At 41.5% G+C, this 23,363-nt stretch overlaps 2 pseudogenes across 1 annotated transcript; both read right to left on the bottom strand.

The window, feature by feature from the left end:
• Positions 1-3,528: 3,528 nt before the first annotated feature.
• LOC104604994 (dehydration-responsive element-binding protein 2C-like) lies at positions 3,529-6,659 on the bottom strand (annotated as a pseudogene).
• Positions 6,660-6,906: 247 nt separating this feature from the next.
• LOC104604917 (uncharacterized) lies at positions 6,907-22,908 on the bottom strand (annotated as a pseudogene). The gene is made up of 3 exons (XR_016085749.1): positions 21,921-22,908; positions 7,359-7,893; positions 6,907-7,234 (listed from the first exon to the last, which is right to left on the bottom strand). The product of XR_016085749.1 is annotated as an uncharacterized LOC104604917 (transcript).
• Positions 22,909-23,363: the final 455 nt, after the last annotated feature.

Here is a 23,363-nt window from a genome sequence, read left to right as displayed (position 1 = left end):
CTAAAGAAACTAATCCAAGGGAAGATACAAAAATTGGTGAATACTCAAAAGTCAAAACAAAGGGAAACATGTGTGAAATTCCTATGGATCGCCCGAGGAGCGAGGCAAGGCAGAGATCAAATCAGCCCCCCAATACGGCGCCCCACAACGTCCTACAGGTTACAGCATATTCCCGCCGTCTATTGACAACATGAAATAGCATCCAACCATGGGAAGATGTTTGGGACGATGTCCTGTGGGACTTTGTGGGACACTGTCTTGGGGAGGGGGACACAAGCTGATTTGAACAAGGCAAGGTATTATTATTATTATTATTATTATTTATATTTTAGAGGGGGCACAAGTGCACAACAGAAAACAGAAACTTCATTCAATGAAAAGAAGTTTCAAGTAATTAATATATTTATATTTATTAATTCTAGATCTATTAACCATGATGATGTGGGTTATTGAGTTCCTACGCCTGGAATATAAAAAAGCAATGTTTTAAAAACCAATCAAGAACCGGAAACACTTTGTGGTTCAACCATCTGGTTCAAATAGATAGGCTGTTTCGATCTAAAAAATAATAAAATAATTAAAATAAAAAACGACTAAAAACCATTATATGGGTTGACAAGTCAGATTTGACCACCTGAGTCAGTGAATCATTAACAAAATCAATAGTTTTTGGTTAAAAAATAATTTTAAGGTGAAATGGAACCAGTTGCTTGAACAATTTCTGTTCAACCAGTCCAACTGTCCCATTTTCATAACCTTGGTAAAAAGTTTCACGAGATACCACACTTTTTACTGTATCGAAAGGAAGAGTGGAGAACTGTTGATTGTTGAACTAGGGAGACATGGACTGGTTGTAGTATAGATACTGCTTACTTGAGGGTACATCTAGGGCTGTTATCAGGTTGGATTCTCGGATTGGACACACACCTACACACATACACAACATAGAGAAGCCTTGACTTGACTGTCAAGATTGATGTACATGCAGATCAAGCTTCCTGTTGTATTTAAGAAAAATTTACAACCCGAGTTAAAATGCATAATTCCCATGATTGACTACATGAATCCTTTTATGCCATTTCGCTCGAATGCCATATCCGACCAGAACACCATTCCTCTTCCTACCAGAAGCATTATAATATCATACTTCATCTAGTGAATCAGACTATTCCTTTGGTAGATCATTCCTCCCGCTCTTGAATCTACTGATAACCAACCAATCTTCACCCAACATCCATCAGTCTCTTGTTGTCATTCTGATAAAACCCAAGATGAGGCTATACATCAAATGTACAACAGCTTAAATATTTGGTTTCCAATATACCCAAATGATTGGAATTGTAGATACATGACATTATTCGGTTTGCTAGCGAGTCTGGGTATCACTTAATAATTAATATCTTATGTTTTGGCAAAAAATATTTGAGATTGGTTTGCTTCTTTATTTAGGTGTATGCAAACACCTCCAATTAAACTGCAAAGCTTGTTTTCCTTTTCAACTATTGAATGTTCAACAAAAAGATAAAGAATAATGTGAAAATGTGTGAGAACTGCTGTTTGTTGGATATTATAGGAGAAAATAAATGCAAGGATCTTCTCGGAAAAGGAGAGAGGCTTGGAAAATATGGTAGAATTGATTCATATAAGAATAATACACTGGTCGAAGACAATGAAAGAGTTTACAGATTTTTCAACAAACAATTTGCTAAGAAAGTGAAAAGAAGTTGCTAGCTCAATTACAAGGAAGAAGATTTTGAATCTCATGTGGAACCCTCCACCTCCTGGGTTTATCAAACTAAATTTTTATGGCAATAGCATGGGGAATTCAGGGCCTCGGGTATTAGGGGGGTCCTAAGGGATGAGAGAGGTAATGTAATAGCTTTGTTCTCTAGTCCAATTGGAGTGGAAGACTCCTTGAAGGCTGAGGTGTTAGCAATGTTGGAAGGGGTGCAAAGGGCCAAAGAAATTAAAGTTAAGAAACTGATTATAAAAGGAGATTCTGCGGTTGTTGTGGATTGGCTGAAAGAAGACACTTCCAAGATGTGGAGCTACAGTAATGAGAAAAGAAAATTCAAGCGGCTGATTAAGGATACGAAAGTCCTATGTACTTGGGTTAAAAGAAATGCTAATTCCTTCACTCATAGATTGGCTAGGCAAGGAGTTTTTAGAAATTCTGGGTTTTGAGCTCAATTATAAGGTTTGAGCCGGACTGAAATAATCCCCTGAGGAGGTGGACCTGAAACGAAAGGAATTTTGGATGTTAAACATACTGATAAGCCGAAAAAAGCCTCTACTGAAACGAACCATCAACAAAGTAATGACTAAATAACAGTTGGCAGATGGAAACCAAGACCTGGAAGAGTTTATGGATGCTGCACCTCATCGCTCATTTGAGACATCTGGCAAGTACAAACAACAGACGTTGCTTGAGGGAAAAGAAAAAGATGTTAACATAGCCTTTTTCTTCATTATTCATGCCCGAACCTTTCAAAGATGACAAAAAAGGCCAATTTATAAGGCCATGGTAAAGCTAATTAGTATACAAAGATGAAAAACAGATAAATGTTCTGGAGATACTTATTACTTTGGTTCCTTAGAACTATGAAAGCAAAGAAGATTATGGGACAATATATATCTTAAACCTTTTTTACTGTTAACGAAATTGACAAACTGTATTCTTATTGTTTAGATATCGTCTTATCCTATTCTTAAGTTTTCTGACAATTGACATTATCATTAAGTGCTAATAAAGAAAATGAAAAGTTATATTTACCTTTCATTATTTATCAAATTTCCAAAATAAAACCCAACTGATAAAAACCCCCTTTTTCCGATTTTTTCAAAGTTTTGCTTGAAAAAGAAATTCATGCCTCTTTGTTCTGGAGTGGTTGTTCATTCTACACCTCGCCCAAGGTCAGAGCATGGTGGATTTGGTGGAAGATAAAGAGCCAGTGGGTAAGTGGGATTTGCCGGGAAACGCAGCAGTTCTTGCCTTGGATTCATGGGCAGAGAAGAAAGTCAGCCATTCACGGGCAGAGAACAAACTAGTAATGGGCTCAGCCCGCTCAGCCCGGTTTCTGTCGCTTCCGGCACGGAGAGCACAGCTCTGGAGAAGCCGTTGGTTTCACCAGATTTTCTCGCTCTCTGATACCGCATGAAAAAATTCCATGAAAGTTCATCTGCAAGACTTCAATCTCTCACGACGTCCGTCTCTTCCACTTTGCGTTGACGTCAAAGGATCAAGTCCTGGGATTATCAGTAGGGAAGTGGGCTACCATAGACTCACAATGTCTCTTCTACAAGACTTCAATCTCTCTGATATCGCATTGCCGTCTCTTCCGCTTTACGATGTCTGTCTCTTCCGCTATCATAGACAATAAGCTCTGCATTCGTGCTTACACCCCAACAAGCTTAGTTGGCTTACATCCCTCAGCTCCAATAGTTGGCGGAAGACCCAAAAAGTAAATATATACACCCCAGAGTCCCCCCCCCCCCCCCCCCCCCCCCTCTTACTCCCTTTCAGTCCTCCAAGAAACTACTTAAAACCACAAATCAGGAAAACCCAATTGAAGCAATCCTTGCTCGTCATACAAGTATAGCCGATACCCGTCATCTCCCTCCAGTTCAATAGGATTCAGCAGCTGATACAATAAATCCGATGGACTACCACACTGCAATTGATCAGAGACACCTAATTGATCGTACTCATTCTTCAGTCTTGGCCCAGGAGTATTTGGACCCAGCATCCCCAATAGCTTCTCCATATTAAACAGTTCTTCCAATGAAAAGTTCTGCACATCATCAAAAATGATTGCATCCACTCTCACTGAACTGAGTCAACTGAACTGATCAGGATTCATGGGTTCCACAGGCTGCTCTTCCTTCGGCTCTTGCTTAACTATATTCATTGGTGCTGCCCAGCTGCTTCCATTGCAGTACAAGGCTGACTGTAAATCCCCAACTCACACTACTCTGGCTTAGGTTCTACCTTCGGGAAATTACCTTCAATTCCTCATCTAAGTAACTTTAGAATAGCTGAATGAAGTGGTAGCTGAGTATGAAGATTGCATCGATGCAGAGCTTTCAGGAAAGTTGAGACGTACACAAAGACCACACATGGCTTTGGTAGCCTCATCGTAAGCTAGAGCATCTTCGAGAGTGGTGGAGAAGGTTCCCAGCCAAAGCCGGCTTCCTCTGTTCGGGTCTCGAATCTCGGCGACCCACTTTCCCATTGTTTGCTGCCTGATGCCTCTGTAGTTGGGCAAAGCCGGCTCCATGGGAATCACTTGTTTTCTGCCTCTACAGTCGTTCTCCCCAACCACCATCACCATTAAGAGGAGAGCTCCATTCGGAAGTTGCAGTGGCCACCGTCACTTGTGACGATGATACCAAAATTGTCACCACCACTGCAACTTCCAACAGCGGCCATGAACAATAAGGGTATTTTAGGAATTATAAAATAATCAACACTCACGTGATGTCACATGTGAACTGAGTGCAACGAAAAATTAATGGCAATGGAGGTTTTAGACAATTGTCAGAAAACTTAAGGATAACTTGAGACAAAATCTAAACAATAAGGATACGGTTTGTCGATTTCGTGAACAGCAAGGGTAGTTTAAGAGATTTACCCTAAAAATTTTAACATTTGGCTTCTTTAATTTTTGGTACCAATACCAGACTTGCTTGACAGTTTCAATTCCTCCAAAAGATATGAACTCCTGATTCCCAGTAATTTCCTAGGTTTTCATTCCTATAGAAGCCTATCTGCTAATTCCTTTATTATTTTATCTGCTCTTCTATTTTTCAAATTTAAAATGTTCATCCTGCATCAGATTGGTAAGAAAGAGTATAAACCATTAGAAGGATCAAAGATGCCCTCTTCTTAAAACTTTCAGATTTTGTGGATAATATTAAGCAATAGTGGACTCACATGGAAATTATTCAAACTGGTTATACTGCAAATGTAGCTTCCACCGAGGGTGAGAATGAAAAGGAAAAGCAGATCATTGATGAAGGAAGCTTTTCATCTTCTCAAAGAAAAATCCAGACACCATCTCTTTGTCATTGAAAATCTCAGTGAAGAAGTTTGGAGACTATGTAGCAACGCAGATACAAGCCATTTTTTATTATATGGGATATATTAACTGATAAAACATATAAGAAATACAGGGGATGTTAATAAATGGAAACATATAGAAGTTCCAAATTTTGGAGGTAAATTAGATTCCAAGCATTTCATGGTTGACTTGTAGCTATTTATGATTATTTTGAATGGTTAAACTTGTTTTATGAGAGATGACTTCTGCTCACCTTTCTTGTATTCCCTTTTTTCTCTTAATAAACTTTATTTTATTGTCAAAGAAAAAAAAAAAAACTAAGCTCATAAGTCTCAGAACATGCTAGAATCTGAAGTGTAGAGAATCATATCAAACACAAAAGACAAACTCCATGGCTATGATCATGCTTCATCAAAGAATTCAAGCATGTGTGGAGAGTCATACAAAATATGAATTTCATTAAAGAAAAACCCTGTACAACTAGAGGCTGTAACAGGGAGAGTCATACAAAAACTAATCCACTATCCCATCAGCATTAACAAAAGGATTTAAAAAATAAAAAAAAAAGAACTAAACTCTGAAGTCTGAACTGCTTAAGTTAAACCGAGCTGACGACCAAGAAAGCAGTTGGTCCACAATTTTTTGCCAAACACCCTCCTCTTGACTGCCTTTGGAGAATACTCTTGTTGTCAGGTCACAGAAAGATGAACAATTGACTTTTTTTTCTTTTCCCTTCTTTCCTTCTTTTTTTCTTCTGATTCTTAACAATAAGAACTTTTATGGATGGAGGAACTCAAAAACAGAGAGCACAAAAGGAAGAAAAAAGAGCAAAACCCTCAGGTTGATAAAAGCACCAGGCTTCCCATCCACCATCAGAAATCAGAAAGAAAAAGAAAAAGAAAAATAAACTCTAGCCTGGTAGGATAGTGTACCAAAATAAACCACTCACTGTAACACCTCCCCTATCTAGTATGTCAGCTAGATTATTGGCAGATCTCGTGATCCAACAGAATGAGATGTTCCAACCAGTAGCCAATTATCTAACCTAAAGCTTAATTCCTCCATCCCTTAACTAGCCAATATGAGGGTGTTTGGTTCCGTTTACATTTATGGGTGGCCATTTACTTGTGCTTTTTCACTTTAAACATTTATTTATACTTTTTCACTTTAAACGTTTTTTATTTTAAATGTTTTCTATTTTTGTTATTTGATTGGGATTTTCTTCAAACGTTTTTTATTCTCCACCTCAGATTAATACCCATTAAAGTGTAACACATCAGCATTTGGTTTCAAGAAACGCTGGGGCGTTGAGGGAAACAAGAATTTGGCGTTGCCCCAAATGCCCCATGCACAAAAATCAAAGTGTTTCGGTTTTTTACTGTTTATTTGATAAACGGTGAAACCAAACATTTGTTTCATTTTGCTTCGTATGCAATACACCAATGCCTATGTGGTGTTTTTTCAATAAACGCCAACGAAACCAAACACATACTATATAGTTGCAAGTCCCCCTTTATTCCCACCCTGGAGTAACCTAGGGCACCTACCAGAAAGAAGTCTCTTAATAGTTATAACAGTGTTCCCAAGTAGAATCCTTCAACCCAACTGGTCCAGGGTAAAACCTAAAGAATCCTCCCCTCATGATTTCTTAATACACCACCAATATCTGATGGGCCCAGGGTATAACAGTCCTCTTTCTGTATACACCACCCATCAAATTGATGAATAAAAGAACAATCTATTGCAACTGTCTGTGTTAATACAATACTAACGGACCATTTTTACAATTTATTCTAGTTTGATTCTCAGCGCTACTACACAATAGAGATTATAGAATGACAAGGTATGGAACAAAAGGACCGAAGAAGACTAACTGCAAAATTAACTGAAAAAAAAAAACCAGAAACAAGTTTACAGTGGATTCTATGTTAAGAGAATAGGAATCCTGATATCTTGTTGATAAGATAAAACTACGTTATCATTTCCCCAATAAAAAAGCTGGAGGATCTCAATTCCTCTTTCCAGAGAAGTTTTCATAAGCCAGCAGCAGTTCCAATCAGATGCTACAAGTGCATGGCAATTATTTCATCATCTAAACATTGTCTAATGCCAATTTCCATCACTTCTTCAGAAGAACGAAAAACATCACAGCAATGGCGTCTAGGTGCCTGCAACTAAAATAAAAGGTAAAATAAGACAGCACCATAGCAAAGCAATCATGAATGGAAAATAGAAAAATCAAATGATGCAGGGAAGGAAATGAATTGGGAGCTTCACCTAAAACTTCTATGGTAATACCTGTCCAAGATCAAACTCTAGCTTATGTGAGAAGACTTTGATCTGTTTCAAATTCTGTGAAGCACTTTTCTGCAAGCAATTTCCAACAGTAGCCCTCCTGCTGTAGTTGCTCCATATCACATTGGTATCAATGAAAACACTTTCAAGAAAGAAAATGATAGGTCTTTTACATGGATCTCTGGGAAACTCCCTCATGTTAAACATAAAATGACTTGAATTAACATTACGACTTCTTTTCCATGGCATGAATGTTCTTTGCAATGAAATGAGGTCAGGAAGAAGTTGATTTCCTTCAAAAACTTGTACCGCATAACCCCAAGATACTGAGAGTCTGTGAGTTTGACTGGTCATAGCAAACAGTTTGCTGTAAGATTCTGGCAGGATCCACATTTACAGCCTTAAATAGATGGTCTAAAGCTTGAATCTGGCTTTTATTGGGGAAGATGGGATCCACAGCATCCAAATGATGAAGAGATAGTAGAGGTATTAATGGATGAGCAGAGAGCATTCCAAACAAATTTCCCCGAATATCAACCTACTCAGATGCAAGTTACAATATTCAGCTTCAGTGTATTAATTACCTAAGTTGGAAATAGAGAATCACATATACAAACTCAATGCTAGAATGGTTGTCAGGAAACTCTGACAGTACAAACAATAGGAAATTTTAAATTTCTAATGCATCTTTCATGCTGCAGCCTATTTAACATTTGAATTCATCATGCAAAGCACTTACGAGTTATGAACAGACCGATAAAATCATAAAAAAAAAAAGATTTCAAACATAAGGGCACTTGTGATACACTGATGCTAGATCCACATTGACAAAAATAAACCTCAAACCAAAACCCTCAATCAATTTGACTCATTTGAGATCTATTTGAAATCAAGCCTCATAAATGGGGAGACCACATGTTCAGAAATGACCATAAGCAGAGAAAGATCCAAGCATGCAAGCTGAACATAAGGTAAAAGACATATCCAATGTTGGATTCACAACTATCCTAACCATCATTAGTACAGATTCTGCACTCAACACTTTAAACCAGGCCTAAAATTCAAAATAATGATATCAATCATTACCATCCGCAAATCTAGAAATGCCATTAACTATTAGGGCCAATAGGAAGCCAACAGGTTGCACAGTTCCATAAATAAGATTCTGGTTGTTGTAACATGTACGGCATACATTATACATGCATCAAATAGGGTTGTGCAGGACTTACCAACAGCAATCAAATATAGATTTATTTTGTTCCCAACAACAATTAACATATTAATTAGAAAAAAAAAGAAGAGCACCGCCCTACTCTTCAAAAGATTTAGCGAGTTTGAGACAACACAAAACAAAAATAATTTTTGTTTGGGGCAGAATGGAGAAAAGTGGAAGGGAGAGCTAAGGCAAAGCAGTTTTTGTTTGAGAGCTGTAAAGTGTAGTGATGGGCCATTTACACTTTACAGGTCATCCAACAAGCTGGCCAAAAAATATTATGGGCCATTTACAGTCCTCGAGCGCATTGGCACGGTGGCATATCGCTTCGATTTACCTGCTGATTCTAAAATCCACTCCGTCTTTCATATCTCGGCGTTAAAGCCCTTACGGGGCGAAGAAGTCGGTGCTCCACTTGCATTGCCTCAAGACGCAGTGGACAATAGACCGGTCTCAGTACCAGTGGCAATTTGTGCAACGCGGCAGGTTCTCAAACATGGAAAGGTTGAAACTCAAGTACTTGTATAGTGGAGTGATGGGTCACCCGACGATGCTACCTAGGAAGCACTTGCGGAAATTAAGCAGCTATATCTGAATCTACACCTTGAGGACAAGGTGGTGCTACAAGGGGAGGAGAATGATATACCAACAATTCCGGAAAATATCAATCAAGATGAGCACAAAGTTAGACGTTCCACCCGAGTAAGGAAAGCGGCACATTGGATGGATGATAATTACATCTACAAATAAAGGAAATCTGTCAAGACAGATTTGTGGAGATGATGGACCTCTAATCAAGGAGAACAGATGGAGAGAATTGTGTCACGATGATTTCCTATAATCAAGGAGATTTGCTTCTTATTTGTTAAGTTGTTTTGGTTAATTATTTTGCATGACTCTATATATTGTCCTTTGCTGTATGATGGGAGGGGAGTGAAATAATATCCAAACTTTCTGCCTAATCTTCCTAGTTGCCTTCTCTCATTCTGTTTCTTCCCCATTCTTCTTTCCTCTACCTTCACATAGGAGTAAGGACTCGCTCGGAAGAGTGCCGGAGCCGATACAAGGCCGTATCAAATTGGTGCTTTCATTGCCTACCAATCTTCACCCGTTATCGTTCGAAATTATGGCCGACCAATCCGAAATTTTCAACACCATGCAAGAAAACCTTCTTGCTGCCATGAAACAACAATTTGACACCTTGAATATTCAAATTCAATCCTTGCAAGCAAAACACGATTCTCAAACATTATCACTCGAAACCATGCAACACCAAATTGGGCAACTGCAAACTCAGGCTCGTGGCAAGGGAGTTGATACCAATGGAAGAAACTCTTCAGGATTGCTACCTACCCTCGCACTGCCAGTGCTCCAAAACCGAATGACAACAACAAGTGATTCCGAGGCAGCCCATTCGTTGAGACTTGAAGTTCCCTGCTTCAACAGTACCGACCCATTTACATGGATCTTTCGCATCCAACAATATTTTGATTTTGTCGAGACCGCAGAGGAACAGGGGCTACGAATCGTGGCATTTCATATGGAAGGGATGGCGTCCGAATGGTTCCAGTGGATGTCCAATAACAACTTACTGACCGGATGGGTCGATTTCCTCCAACAAGTCAAGTTACGATTCGGACCTTCACAATTTGAGGATTACCAAGGCGCTTTATCAAAACTTATCCAACGAGCGTCGGTGAGAGAATACCAAGCAGAGTTTGAACGACGGATGAACAGAGTCACTGGTATTTCAGAGTCCTTGCTGATCTCTTTTTTTACATCCAAGCTAAAACTGATGCTACAACGAGAGTTGTTAATTGCGCGGCCGAGATCCCTGAATGAAGCTTTCTCATTAGCTCGCATGTTCGAAGCCAAGTACGATGGAAATCCCGTGAGCTCTGGTTCGATAACAAGGTGGCAGAGTAGGAACGTAAGTTCAGCCCAACATTCATCTTCAATCACAGCACCTATATCAGGTCCGCCACCTACACTGTCTGGCAATAAACCAGCCCTGCAATCGGTTCTTCCACCTTCAACCGTCCCAGCTCTCCCGGCCCCTAATCCGACCACGCGCCATCAAGATCATGCCAACAATTCCAATATCCCCATTAAGCGGTTGACACCGAGTGAAATGCAAGAACGGCGGCAACGGGGATTATGCTACAATTGCGACAAAAAATGGTCTCTCAACCATAAATGCAAAAGCAAGTCCTTAATGCTGTTAGTAACAGAGGAGGATGACGCCGACGTCGTAACCACAGAGGACAATGGCAGTGCTGAACCAGGGGATTCCGTCGTCACCGGCGATATTTCGAGTCTCAACTCCATGGCAGGACCGGGTAGCCCTCTCTCATTGCGAATATGGGGCGAAATTAATTCTCAACGAGTTCATGTATTGATTGATAGTGAGAGTACCCACAATCTGATTCAACCCAGCTTAGTAGAGAGGCTACACTTGCAAGCCACACCCATTTCGGCTTTCAAAGTCTATATTGGCAACGAAAATTTCATGGTGTGTAATTGTAAGTGCCAACAGGTCTTATTATCTATGCAGGGTCACCAATTCACGGTGGAATTATTCGTCCTTCCCATTCAAGGCCCGGACGTGGTGTTAGGTGTCCAGTGGTTGCAAAACCTAGGCGTGGTTGCTCTAAATTTCCATCAATGGAGTTTCAATGGAACGAGGAAAAAGTTGTGTTACGGGGAGACGGTGCTTTGAGCCCGAAACGAATATCCTTCAATCAATTACAAGCACTTGTCTCGGCCGAGGATGTGACGGACCTCTACGAATTGTACCACTTACAACATGATGCACCACCAAAAAAGTGACACCACTATCATCCAATTTCCAGATGAATTACCAGATACAATTATTCAGGTGTTGCGGCACTACGAGCATTTATTTCACCCTCCTACGGACCTCCCTCCTCACCGGTTTCAAACACACTGAATTCACCTCTTACCGGGGACAAAGCCAGTGAATGTCCGGCCGTACAGATACCCTCACTTACAGTGCCAATGAGGAGGAGCATGTCCAGCACTTGCAACAAGTTCTTCAATGCTTGGAAAATAATCAATTTTATGTAGAGCTCTCCAAATGCCATTTTTGTCAACATTCCATTGATTACTTGGGTCACATAGTGGATGAACGCGGGGTGCATGCCGATCCCAGGAAGGTTGATACTATGCTCAATTGGCCACCAATTACAACTCTCAAGCAACTTCGTGGGTTTTTGGGGCTTACGGGTTACTACCGCCGATTTATTAAGGGGTACGCCCACATCGCGGCACCGCTGACCGAATTGCTAAAGGACCACTTTAAATGGACAGAAGACACTGACGCTGCGTTCGAAGCGTTAAAAGAGGCAATGTCGCATGCTCCCGTGCTAAGGCTACCCAACTTTGATCTCACGTTTATCATCAAAACGGATGCGTCCAACGTGGGGATGGGTGCGGTGTTGATGCAAGAAAACCAACCAATTGCCTTCTTTAGCAAGAAGTTGGGGATAGAATGTGCGTTGTCTCAACTTACCAGAAGGAACTCTACGCCATTGTTGAGGTGGTTCACAAATGGCGACAATATCTGTTGGGTCGTTTCTTCATTATCCGTACAGATCACCGCAATATTAAGGAACTTCTTCAGCAGGTGGTGCAAACTCCAGAGCAACAGATTTATGTCCGAAATCTATTGGGCTATAATTTTCAGATTGAATACAAGCCCGGGCGCGCTAACCAGGTGGCTAACGCTCTGTCCCGCATGCATGAAGACGAGCCACCGAAGTCTGAACCTGCTACAGCCATGATGATCACGAGTTTCTCGACCCCGGCATTTTTGGATCAGCTGCGCATTGAGAACGGGCGGTTTTATATTAGCCCCGACTCCGCGCTTAAGAACAGACTACTACGGGAGTTTCATTCGACCCCGATGGCGGGCCATGTAGGCGTGAAACATACTCTAGTGCGGCTTTCAACCAACTTCTTTTGGCCCAAAATGTGCAAGGATGTGGAGACATTTGTGGCGGAGTGCGTGATCTATCAGTAGATTAAACATTCAACACAGGTGCCAGCGGGGTTGCTTCAACCACTCCCTATTCCGTCACAAGTTTGGGATGACTTGACGATGGATTTTGTGGTGGCTCTACCCGTATCCCATGGTTATACAGTTATCATGGTTGTGGTCGACAGGCTGACAAAGTACGCCCACTTTGGAGCATTACCCACGAAATTTTTGGCAATCAAGGTCGCGGACCTATTTACCACCATGGTGGTCAAGCTTCATGGTTTCCCTAGCACAATCGTGTCGGACCGAGATCCCATTTTTATGAGCAAATTCTAGAGCAAACTTTTTGATCTAAGTGGGACGACGTTAAAGCATAACAGCGCATATCACCCTCAAACCGATGGCCAATCTGAGGTGGTAAACCGCGGCTTGGAGCAGTACTTACGCACTTTTGCCCAAGACAAACCAAAGAGCTGGTATGATTATTTGGGGTGGGCGGAATTCAACTATAATACCAGTTACCATAGTAGTATCAAAATGACTCCATTCCAAGCCTTGTACGGATGCCTGCCGCCAATAATTCCACCATATGTCCAGAATACCACCGAGGTCCACGCTTTGGATGAGATGTTGGAGGAACACGATTCCTTACTTAAACAGTTGAAAATTCATCTCCGCAAGGCGTAGCACCGCATGGAGCAAAAAGCTAACAAGAAATGCAGGGAACTAAGTCTAGAACCGGGGACCAAGGTGTGGGTCAAGTTACAGCCTTACAGACAATCTTCCGTGGCACATAGGTCATCCAACAAGCTGGCCAAAAAATATTATGGGCCATTTACAGTCCTCGAGCGCATTGACACGGTGGCATATCGCTTGGATTTACCTGCTGATTCTAAAATCCACCCCGTCTTTATATCTCGGCGTTAAAGACCTTATGGGGCGAAGAAGTCGGTGCTCCACTTGCATTGCCTCAAGACGCGGTGGACAATAGACCGGTCTCAGTACCAGTGGCAATTTGTGCAACGCGGCAAGTTCTCAAACATGGGAAGGTTGAAACTCCAGTACTTGTATAGTAGAGTGATGGGTCACCCGACGATGCTACCTGGGAAGCACTTGCGGAAATTAAGCAGCTATATCCGAATCTACACCTTGAGGACAAGGTGGTGCTACAAGGGGAGGAGAATGATACACCAACAATTCCAGAAAATATCAATCAAGATGAGCACAAAGTTAGACGTTCCACCCGAGTAAGGAAAGCGGCACATTGGATGGATGATAATTACATCTACAAATAAAGGAAATCTGTCGAGACAGATTTGTGGAGATGATGGACCTCTAATCAAGGAGAACAGATGGAGAGAATTGTGTCACGATGATTTCCTATAATCAAGGAGATTTTCTTCTTATTTGTTAAGTTGTTTTGGTTAATTATTTTGCATGACTCTATATATTGTCCTTTGCTGTATGATGGGAGGGGAGTGAAATAATATCCAAACTTTCTGCCTAATCTTCCTAGTTGCCTTCTCTCATTCTGTTTCTTCCCCATTCTTCTTTCCTCTACCTTCACGTAGGAGTAAGCACTCACTCGGAAGAGTGCTGGAGCCGATACAAGGCCGTATCAGAAAGGAGGTTGGTGGTCAATGCTTCAAAGGAGGATTGCGAAAAGCGGCTAGTTGTGAAAACAAGTAGGCCTCCAAAGGACTGGAAAAGGATAGCAGAGGAGGTGGTAAAAAACTTGAGAGTGAATAGTACAGCTATTTTAACTCCATTTGAGATTTGTAAAGCACTGTTGGAGGCATCAGATGTTGAACTAGAGATTGAGGCAATCTGCATTCAGATGGAGTGTGGTGCAGTGGTCTCCTTCAGCTAATGCAAAGGAAATTTCTGTAGAAGACTCAGTTACAGTTCGGCTGTTGGATCTGCCTTTTCATCTTTGGAAGGCCAAAGTGTTTGAATCAACTGTTGTCTTGTGCAAGGCACACTTAGATGGATTCTTTGTTAAGGATCTACATTCTGCAGCTATAAGTCTCAGTTGTGTTTTCCCTGAATAAAGTCCCAGGAAGATTAAAGTGACCAATGGCGGTGTGTTCTTCTCAGTATGGCTAACGACAGCCATTGAAGCTGCTCTCTGGGTTGAAGCTCAAAGAAGAGAAGACAAAAGGGTAGAAAAAGACTGGCTACGTGGCAATTTGGGAAAGGCTAGCTCTAACTCCTCAGAAACTTACACGCAAGAGGAAATCCTTGAGAAGGAAACTTTGAAAGAGAAGCAACAAGGTACTGGATATACACAGGTTGTTGGTAGGTCCTATGCAGAGGCTTTGAAAGAAGGAAATAAGGAGCAGAATAGAGGCCTGCAGATGGTTACCTTAAAGGGGAAGACTGATAAGGAAAAGGAGAAATTCAAGCCCCCTGTTAATAGATCAGGACAGGTGGAACTTGATGGTTCAAAATTTAAAACGAAAGAACATGTGGGCACTAGTTAGGAAGGGGCACAATTAAACGGCCATGTGGAGACTTTCCAAGAGGGAATAAATCAGGTTGGGCTAACAGGGAAAAGTGGGCCTGTCGAAAGAGGAATAGGGCCCAAGAGACCAGCGAAAGAGTGGACCTGGGTTTATCCAAGTCAACAGAAGGAATGTTAGAAAACAATGGGGTGGGCCAACGAAATAGGCTGGACTCTTAAGAGGGGCGAAGATAGATGGAAACTTAGATCCATCATCACCCCCATCGAGAGGTCCTACCGGTCCAAGCTTGAAGAGCAGAACAGGAGTTTGAGTAGTCTACAGTGGCAGCCATCTAGGGCTGACCATACGTCGCCAAAGCGCTGGAACCCTAGGAGTAAAAGATCGACGTCGGAAAAGGAGGAAAACCAGCTGGAAAAGGAAGGTTTGTTTTAGTGAGCAGGGAAGTGATTCTGACGAAACTGAACGTCCAAGCATTGGCAGTATCTCTTTGGGGAAATGTTTTTCACAACCATTTTTAGATGAAGAAGATGATACAGCAGTGTTTCTCACACCTGTTCCATCAAACTCTGGAGCTGAACTGGTAGTTTAAAGGGGAGAAGAGAGTTACATTGTTAGGGAACAAAACCTGAGACCAATAAGTCCAAGTCCGAACTCAGAGGATCAACTAGTACAGGATATCTAGGGGGGAGTTAACAGTCTTTCTCCAGGGCAAAACGAGGGTACTCTAGTAGACGTCCTTGATCAGTGTCCACCGGGTATTACCAGTAAAGTCTGTCTGCAGTCCACTCCAGCCAAATCTGATCTACAAGGATTGTGTTCCAGTCCAGAGGGTCTTGTCCCCTTATCCGTTGAGAAATCTCTCTCTCCAGGTAAAATCGTCAATTTGGTTAAGGATACTGATGCTCTCCCTGTGTTTGCAGATACCACAGGTTACCAACACCTAAAGTTGAGCCAGAAGGGAAGTTGAGAGAAGAGAAAGAAAAAGAGAAGGATAGTGTGAAGGGGGTGGATTGCTTGGAGCAAGGAGAGAGAATTTGTAAGTTGGTGTGTGATTTTCTAGATGAACTTAGGATCCAAGAAGGCTATGTTGAAGATTCATTAATGATCTTGGGGAGGTGGGTGAACAGGATGGTAGCGAGCCTGAGAGGAGGGAGGTAGAAGGTAAGAAGGAAGGTAGGAGAGAGATGGGTAGCAGAGTAGCAGAGCAGTTGGGCTTGCAGCTAAAGGAGGTTAGGAATGTTAGTGTCTATACCAAAAAGAAAGGGAACAAAGAAAAATCTAGGAAGAAAAAGATGTCGGAGGTGGAGAGATTGAGATCTGATGTAGAAGGCGACACAGAGTTTAGTGCAAGAGGAGAAAGAAGGAAAAGGCAAAATTGAGGAAGGAAGAGTTTTGGGGGGTTATAAAATAGTGGTAAATGAAAATAATAAGCTGGAATGCAAGAGGGTTGGGGAGTGCTAGGAAGAGAAGGGTTATTAAAGACTTGCTCCAAAAGGAAAAGCCAGATATAGTGATGTTACGGGAAACAAAAGTAGCAGAAATGGATAGGAGGTGGGTCAGAAGTGTGTGGAGTTCTAGAGGGATAAGTTGGGTGGCAATGCTATCTTGGGGAGCTTCTGGTGGCTTACTTACAATGTGGAGAAATGAAGATATGGAATCTTTAGAAGAGGTAATTGGCCAATTTTCAGGGTCTATAAAATTCAAGAATGTGAGGGATGGTTGGGTGCAATCTAATATATATGGGCCAGTTAGGTGTAGTGAAAGAGGCCAACTATGGGAGGAGATTTATATATCAGAGGTCTATAGGAGGGGCCTTGGTGCCTAGGAGGTGATTTTAATGTGATAAGATTTACAGATGAGACAAACAACCTCAACCAAATGATTTCCACAAGCACAAGAAGGTTCAATGAGTTTATTAAGGATTGTGAACTAAAAGAAATACTGAATTCAGTAGACCTGCTTCACTTGGTCCAATTTTCAAGCTTCCCCCATTTGCTCAAAGCTGGACAGATTTGTGTTCAATGTTGCTTGGGAGGAATACTAGGGAGGGCTGGTGGTGAGGGCTTTGCCTAGGGTTGCCTCAGATCACTGTCCAATTAGAATAGGCACAAAAGACTTTTTGACAGGTCCTACTCCTTTTAGATTTGAAAACATGTGGCTCACCCATCCCAACTTTATTAGCAGAGTGGAAGATTGGTGGAATGAGGAGGTGGGGGTTTTTTATTGGAAATGAGTAAAGTTTCACAGAAAGATACAACACTTAGAAGGCAAGTTGAAGGAGTGGAATAGGGATGTTTTTGGAAGAGTTGAGGAAAGAAAATTGAATGACACATCTAGAATTAAGCAGTTGGATCAAAAGGAAAGTCAAAGGTTGATAACTGAGGAGGAAAGAAGATTAAGGTGGACTTTAAAAAAGGAGTTAGAGGAAATTTTACTTAGGGAGAAGATCTGTTGGAGGCAAAAGTCAAGACATAAGTGGATTAAGGAGGGTGATGACAATACTAAGTTGTTTCATGCAATAGCCAATGGAAGAAGAAGGAAAACTTTTGTGGATAAATTGGAAATAAACGGTGAAATCTCGAGGAGCCAAGAGGAAATTGCAAGTTGTTTTGTGGAGCATTTTAAGAGTGTATATAAGAAGGTGAGTGATGTGGGTGTGATTGTAGAAGGTTAAACTGGCCAAGGTTGGTCCCAGAAGTAGCAAGGGTGTTGGAAAAGGATTTTGTGTTGGAAGAAATTAGAAAGGCAGTTTTCTCAATGGATAGATCTAAAGCTCCGAGACTGGATGGCTTAAGGAACATTTCATTAGCCCTGGGATCAATTCCACTTTCTTGGCCTTGATACCTAAGAAGGGTGATGCCATTAGTCCAAGAGATTTTAGACCTACTAGCTTGGGGACTAACATGTATAAAATTCTAGCTAAAGTTCTGTCGTTAAGGTTGAGAAAGGTCTTCCCTATTTTGGTTACACAACCTCAAGGAGATTTTGTTCAAGGTAGACAAATTACCGATCAAATTCTAATAGCCAATGAATGTGTGGAGGATTGTAAGAGGAGGAGAAAAGGTTTCGTGTGTAAATTAGACTTGGAGAAGGCCTATGGCATGGTGGACTAGATTTTTCTGTTGTAAGTATTGAAATGCTATGGTTTTGGGGAAAGATGGTGTAGATGGACTGAAAAACGTTTGAAAACCTGTCATTACTCGGTATTGGTAAATGGTGTAGTGAGGGATTACTTCCCAGCTACTAGAAGATTAAAACAAGGGGATCCCCTATCCCCCTTCCTTTTTACCCTAATGGCGGATGTGTTTAGTAGACTCCTCCTAAGAGCATATATGATGGACTAATGGCGGATGTGTTTAGTAGACTCCTCCTAAGAGCATATATGATGGACCTCTTTAAAGGGTGGAGAGTAGGCAGGCTTAATACAATGGTGACACAATTACAGTTTGTAGACGATACAATTATTTTCTATGAGGGTGGGGATCCATTAAAGGCAAGGCGGTTGAAGGAGGTGATCAAGCTGTTTGAACATATTTCTAAGTTGAAATTAATTTCGAGAAGAGTTGTGTGGCAGGAATAAATTTGTAGCAGGAGGAGCTAGATGAAGTAGCAGATTCTTTGGGTTGTCCAATAACTGTTTGACCCTTGAAATATCTGCCAATAGGAGACAATCTGAAAGAAAGTAGGTTTTGGAACCCAGTTGTGGAAAGGTGTTCTAAGAGATATTGGCTGCTTGGAAGAGAAATTATATTTCAATGGGAGGTAGAATTACACTAGTAAAATCCACATTAGCAAATTTTCCAGTCTATTATTTGTCGGTGTTTAGAATGCCACGAAGGGAAGTGATGAAGCTAGAAAAGTTGATGAGAAATTTTCTGTGGGAGCCAAGGGAAGGTAGAAAGGATCATTTGATCAAGTGGAATATAGTGTGTAAAAGTAAAGATAAAGGGGGTTTAGGCATAGGAAACTTAAACAAGAAAAGTTCCTCTTTAGGTAAATGGCTTTGGAGGTGGACTTTAGAGAGGGGGAGATTATGGCAAGGGGTGATTGGTAGTATCCATGGTTATACAGGCAATGGTTGGGATGTTGGGGTATCTTCGATGGCTACTTTGGCTTCTCCTTGGAAATCTATTTATGGAGTGCTTCCTCAATTCCTAAGCCAAATCAGGTATGATGTTTGTTCTGGAGACAAGGTTCTTGTTTGGGAGGACCTTTGGATTGGCAATTCAACCCTTAAAAATTTGTTCCCCACTTTGTTCTCTCTTTCTTTGTTAAAAATAAATAAAAGGTCTCTCACTTTGTTTCCTTCTCTGAGTTGTCTGGGTTAAGCTGAAATTTAGGGTTAAGAAGAAATTTAAGGGACCTTGAATCAGAAAGGGCAAACTCATTGTTACAAATTCTTGATTTTGTTGTCCTAGATTTTTCTAAATCAGATGGTCGGGTTTGGATTCCACACCCCAAAGGTCTTTTTTTTTGTGCCTCCTCCTTCACTTTCTTGTGTTCATATCCAAACTCTCTTCCTTGCCCTATGAATGAAATTTGGTCTAAACCTACTCCTCCCAAGGTTGGGGCTTTGTGCTGGGAAGTTTTCCATGGGAAAATAAACACCTTGGATTTTTGCAAAATAAGAAGACCTTTTATGTACTTGTCCCCTAACTGGTGTACCTTATAAAGCAAGTGGAGAAAACTGCTGCCATCTTCTGATTTCCTGCCCTTTTCTTGCTAGTCTCTAGGAAAAGCTTTTTGAACTTCTTGGTCACAGGCGGCATTTGCCTACTCAGATTAGAAGTCTCTTTGAACCAACGACCTTCAGTTGGCCAAAGAGAAGGGATAAAATTTTGTGGAGATGTATCAGGGCTGCATTGATTTGGACGGTGTAGGAGGAAAGGAATGGCAGAGTGTTCAATGATAAAGAAAGAAATAAGGAAGCAGTTTTGGATTGCATATTATATAGAGCTTTAATGTAGGCTAAGTCCCTAAAGTTATTTTCTGATTTCTCCTTTGATGATATGCGGAGAAATTTGGAAGCTGTAGCTAGAAGTTCTGCTACAAGGGTTAAACCTGTTGTGGGCTGGAAACCACCAGATAAAGGACTCATCAAACTGAATTTTGATGGCAGCAGCCCAGGGAACCCAGGCCCGGCTGGTATAGGGGGAGTTTTCAGAAACTATGAAAGCCATGTTGTTGCTGTGTTCTCAGGTCCAGTTGGAGTAGGGGACTCAGTTTTTGCAGAGTTCCAAGCTGTCTTGCAAGGAATACAAATTGCTGAGATTTAAATTATGATAGACTGTTAATTCAAGGTGACTCTAAACTGGTAATAGAGTGGTTGAAGGAACCTGAAACTGTAATTTGGAAATACAAAGAATATAAGAAAAGATTTAAGTGGCTGGTCAGAGATATGACAATTTCAGTCCAATGGGAAAGGCGGTCAGCAAACAGGATGGCTGACTTCTTTGCAAAATAGGGGGTGCATAAATCTGAATTTTTCTGGGCTCAGTTGTAATCTGTTAATCTGGCTGGGGCTACATCTCGCGCCACTGCGGGATGTTCTCTGTAATCATGTGATCCTTATTATGCTCTAATAATTTTTTATCATTTATCAAAAAAAAATAAACACAAAACAAAAACAACCAGTAAACAGTCAAAGACTGACAAAACTGATAAAAAGGTTAGAAAGCTATACTGTTACAAACTTGTCCCTGGGCCTAGTATTCCCCAATCTAGTATTCACACCCATTCTTACTAAACCATCACCAAGATGTTTGCTGGTCTTGAAGCCAGTGAGAAATTTAGACTTGATGCCAAGGCTCTAAATTCCCTGATCATAAATCTTACTGCCCTCAGCCCACCAGTGACCAGTCCTTGTAAGAAACCACCCAAATACCACTTTACATCCCTTCAACTATACTCCTGTTCCAGCCTAAATCAACAGCTACTTTCAGACCCTGAAAAAGTGCAAGGAGCTCCACCCTTGAATAATTCCCAGTTCCTACTAAGACGTGAAGGTCTTAACCCACAGTAAAACAAACTTAGGGGATCCCTTTTCAGACCCTGAAAAAGTGCAAGGAGCTCCACCCTTGAATAATTCCCAGTTCCTACTAAGACGTGAAGGTCTTAACCCACAGTAAAACAAACTTAGGGGGTCCCTTACATCTAACCATACAACAAATTAGTGAGGCATCCATTTTTTTTTTTTCTTCGCAATAGGTATTCTGGCTGGACAAAAAAGCTCTCATTTCCCAATTAATAAGGAGGATTTTTCGGCCACATAGAGAGGGTTCAGGTGGAATTCAAATAACTCCTACACGCAATCCTTTGAATTGACAGCATGGGCATTTCTCCTCTCCACGTCAGCTTATATACCCTACATACTATATAATCCTGTGAACACTGAGCGGCATTGATTTGCCTTGTGTTTTCTTGTTCCCCTTCAATTTTAATTAAGAAAAAAAAAAGAGACAAAAACTGAAGTTGATCAATGGGATATATTACATTGACTGTTTGAACCCCAAATCCATCGCTATCAACATATGCAGGTAACATTTCAGGCACAATAGTTGAGGGAATTCTTCTCCTTGGCGAATCCATCATATGTGACTCTAAGATCTCAGATTCTTGTGCTAAATATTGGGACTGAACTGTAAATTTGTAATACATGAAAAGTTTAGTTTAATATAATCCATTAATTATTTAAGAAGAATGTAGCCCAACAATTCCTTGGTAGTATGAGTCCTTAATCACGGAAAATATTTGGCACGACCAACCACGTATAAGCAAGTATATTCCTTTCTGTGGTTAACTGTTTATACAAAATCCTCAAGGAATAAAAAAGGACCAACCAAAACTAAATATATTAGTAAATTAAGAAGACAAATATTCTACTTCACCTGATGAAATCCAGGTTCATACGTTAAACTGACGCCAAGCTCCGCCAAGCAAGAGAAAATCCTCGAATCACTTCCATACAAATGTGAATACCTCACAAGACACGAATCGAAGACCCTCGCTAAAACCCTAGCGAGCGGATAGCTAATCGCAAACCCTCCGCCACCAAACGCCATGTCAAACGAGAACTTGGAGTTCTGCTCGAAACTCTCCGAGTTGCTCCCCACGTAATACCACCGGTTGTGATCGTATCTGGACAGCGTCATTGCCAGATTCTCAGGGAAGAACACCGTGTCATCGTCCCCGAACACGAACCACCGGACATCCGACAGGTTCCGAGCGACGATCTCCGAGACGATACGAGCCACGCGGATAGCCGATGGGAGGCCGCCCTTGTAAGTATAAGGGAACCGGGAAGTGTCTTCTGAGACAAGCACCGGCGGGAGAAAATCGGTAGTGTTGAAGTTGTACATACCGGTGTCGGGCGGTTTACGTTCGAGGAATACGTAGCCTCGCATAAGTTGGGGTTTCCACCAGAGACGTACACAGTGACTACGCTTGGGCCAGGACTTGGAAGCGGAAGCAATGCCAAATGCTAGGTGGTGGAGGGAGATAGGTGGGGATGATGAATACGGGTGCATGTTTCGTATTTGGATGGGCGCAGAGATACGGTTACGGGATACGATGAGGTAGAGAATACAGAGAGTCGAGAAGATTAGTAAAACATCTTTCAATCGAGAAGAAGTTAGGATTCTGTCGGGAAATTGAAGCAGATGATTCATTTTGTTTCTGTACTCCCCTGTGAGACAGAGAGTCAGATTTGGAGAGAGGCGTTTTCTCTGTATTCCTCTGTCTGTGTTCCGTCTGCTAAAATTTTGTTTGCTTCCAGTTCCCAGGTCCAGGTGAGAACTGAGAACGTGGATTGACAGATTGAGAGGACGATTTTCCTGGTTAAACCACTTTTATCAAATGGCCGTGGCCCATTGGGCATTGAGCATTGGCCATTGCTCTTTTAGTCGTTTTGGACAAAGACATTCTTACTTATTGTGGTCGGTTTCGTTTAGACCGGTTTGGTTTGGTTCGTCCTTCATTCGGAGTTGGGACGTCGTCCATCAATCAGCTCGTTCAGCCTAACTCCCTTTGCAACTTTGCATTGACTGTTGTACTTTACAGAAAGTACTAGTGGAGGTGGGCCTGTGGGAGTGGCACGGAGCTGAAAGTGCAGTCTGCTGGCCCTCCGTGTCCGTGGTATGACCCACGGAATCTCACGTTCACCTTGCTTTGTCGAAGTCCATCCAACACGTCGGGGACGCACCCCATTATGGTCCGCTTGCGTGTTCATTCATTATTTGTTACGTTACGTAGCTTTGCTTGATTCACGCCTGGTCTTCGTTACCTCAATCATCTCACGAGGAACAAGTAACCAGCTCCGGGACTCGCAGATC

This window comes from Nelumbo nucifera, chromosome 1 (assembly GCF_055504915.1).
Source record: "Nelumbo nucifera cultivar China Antique chromosome 1, China Antique-T2T, whole genome shotgun sequence".
NCBI classification, from domain to species: Eukaryota; Viridiplantae; Streptophyta; class Magnoliopsida; order Proteales; family Nelumbonaceae; genus Nelumbo; species Nelumbo nucifera.
The sequence above is the reverse complement of the archived record's forward strand: the minus strand, read 5'-3'. Positions and strand labels throughout refer to the sequence as shown.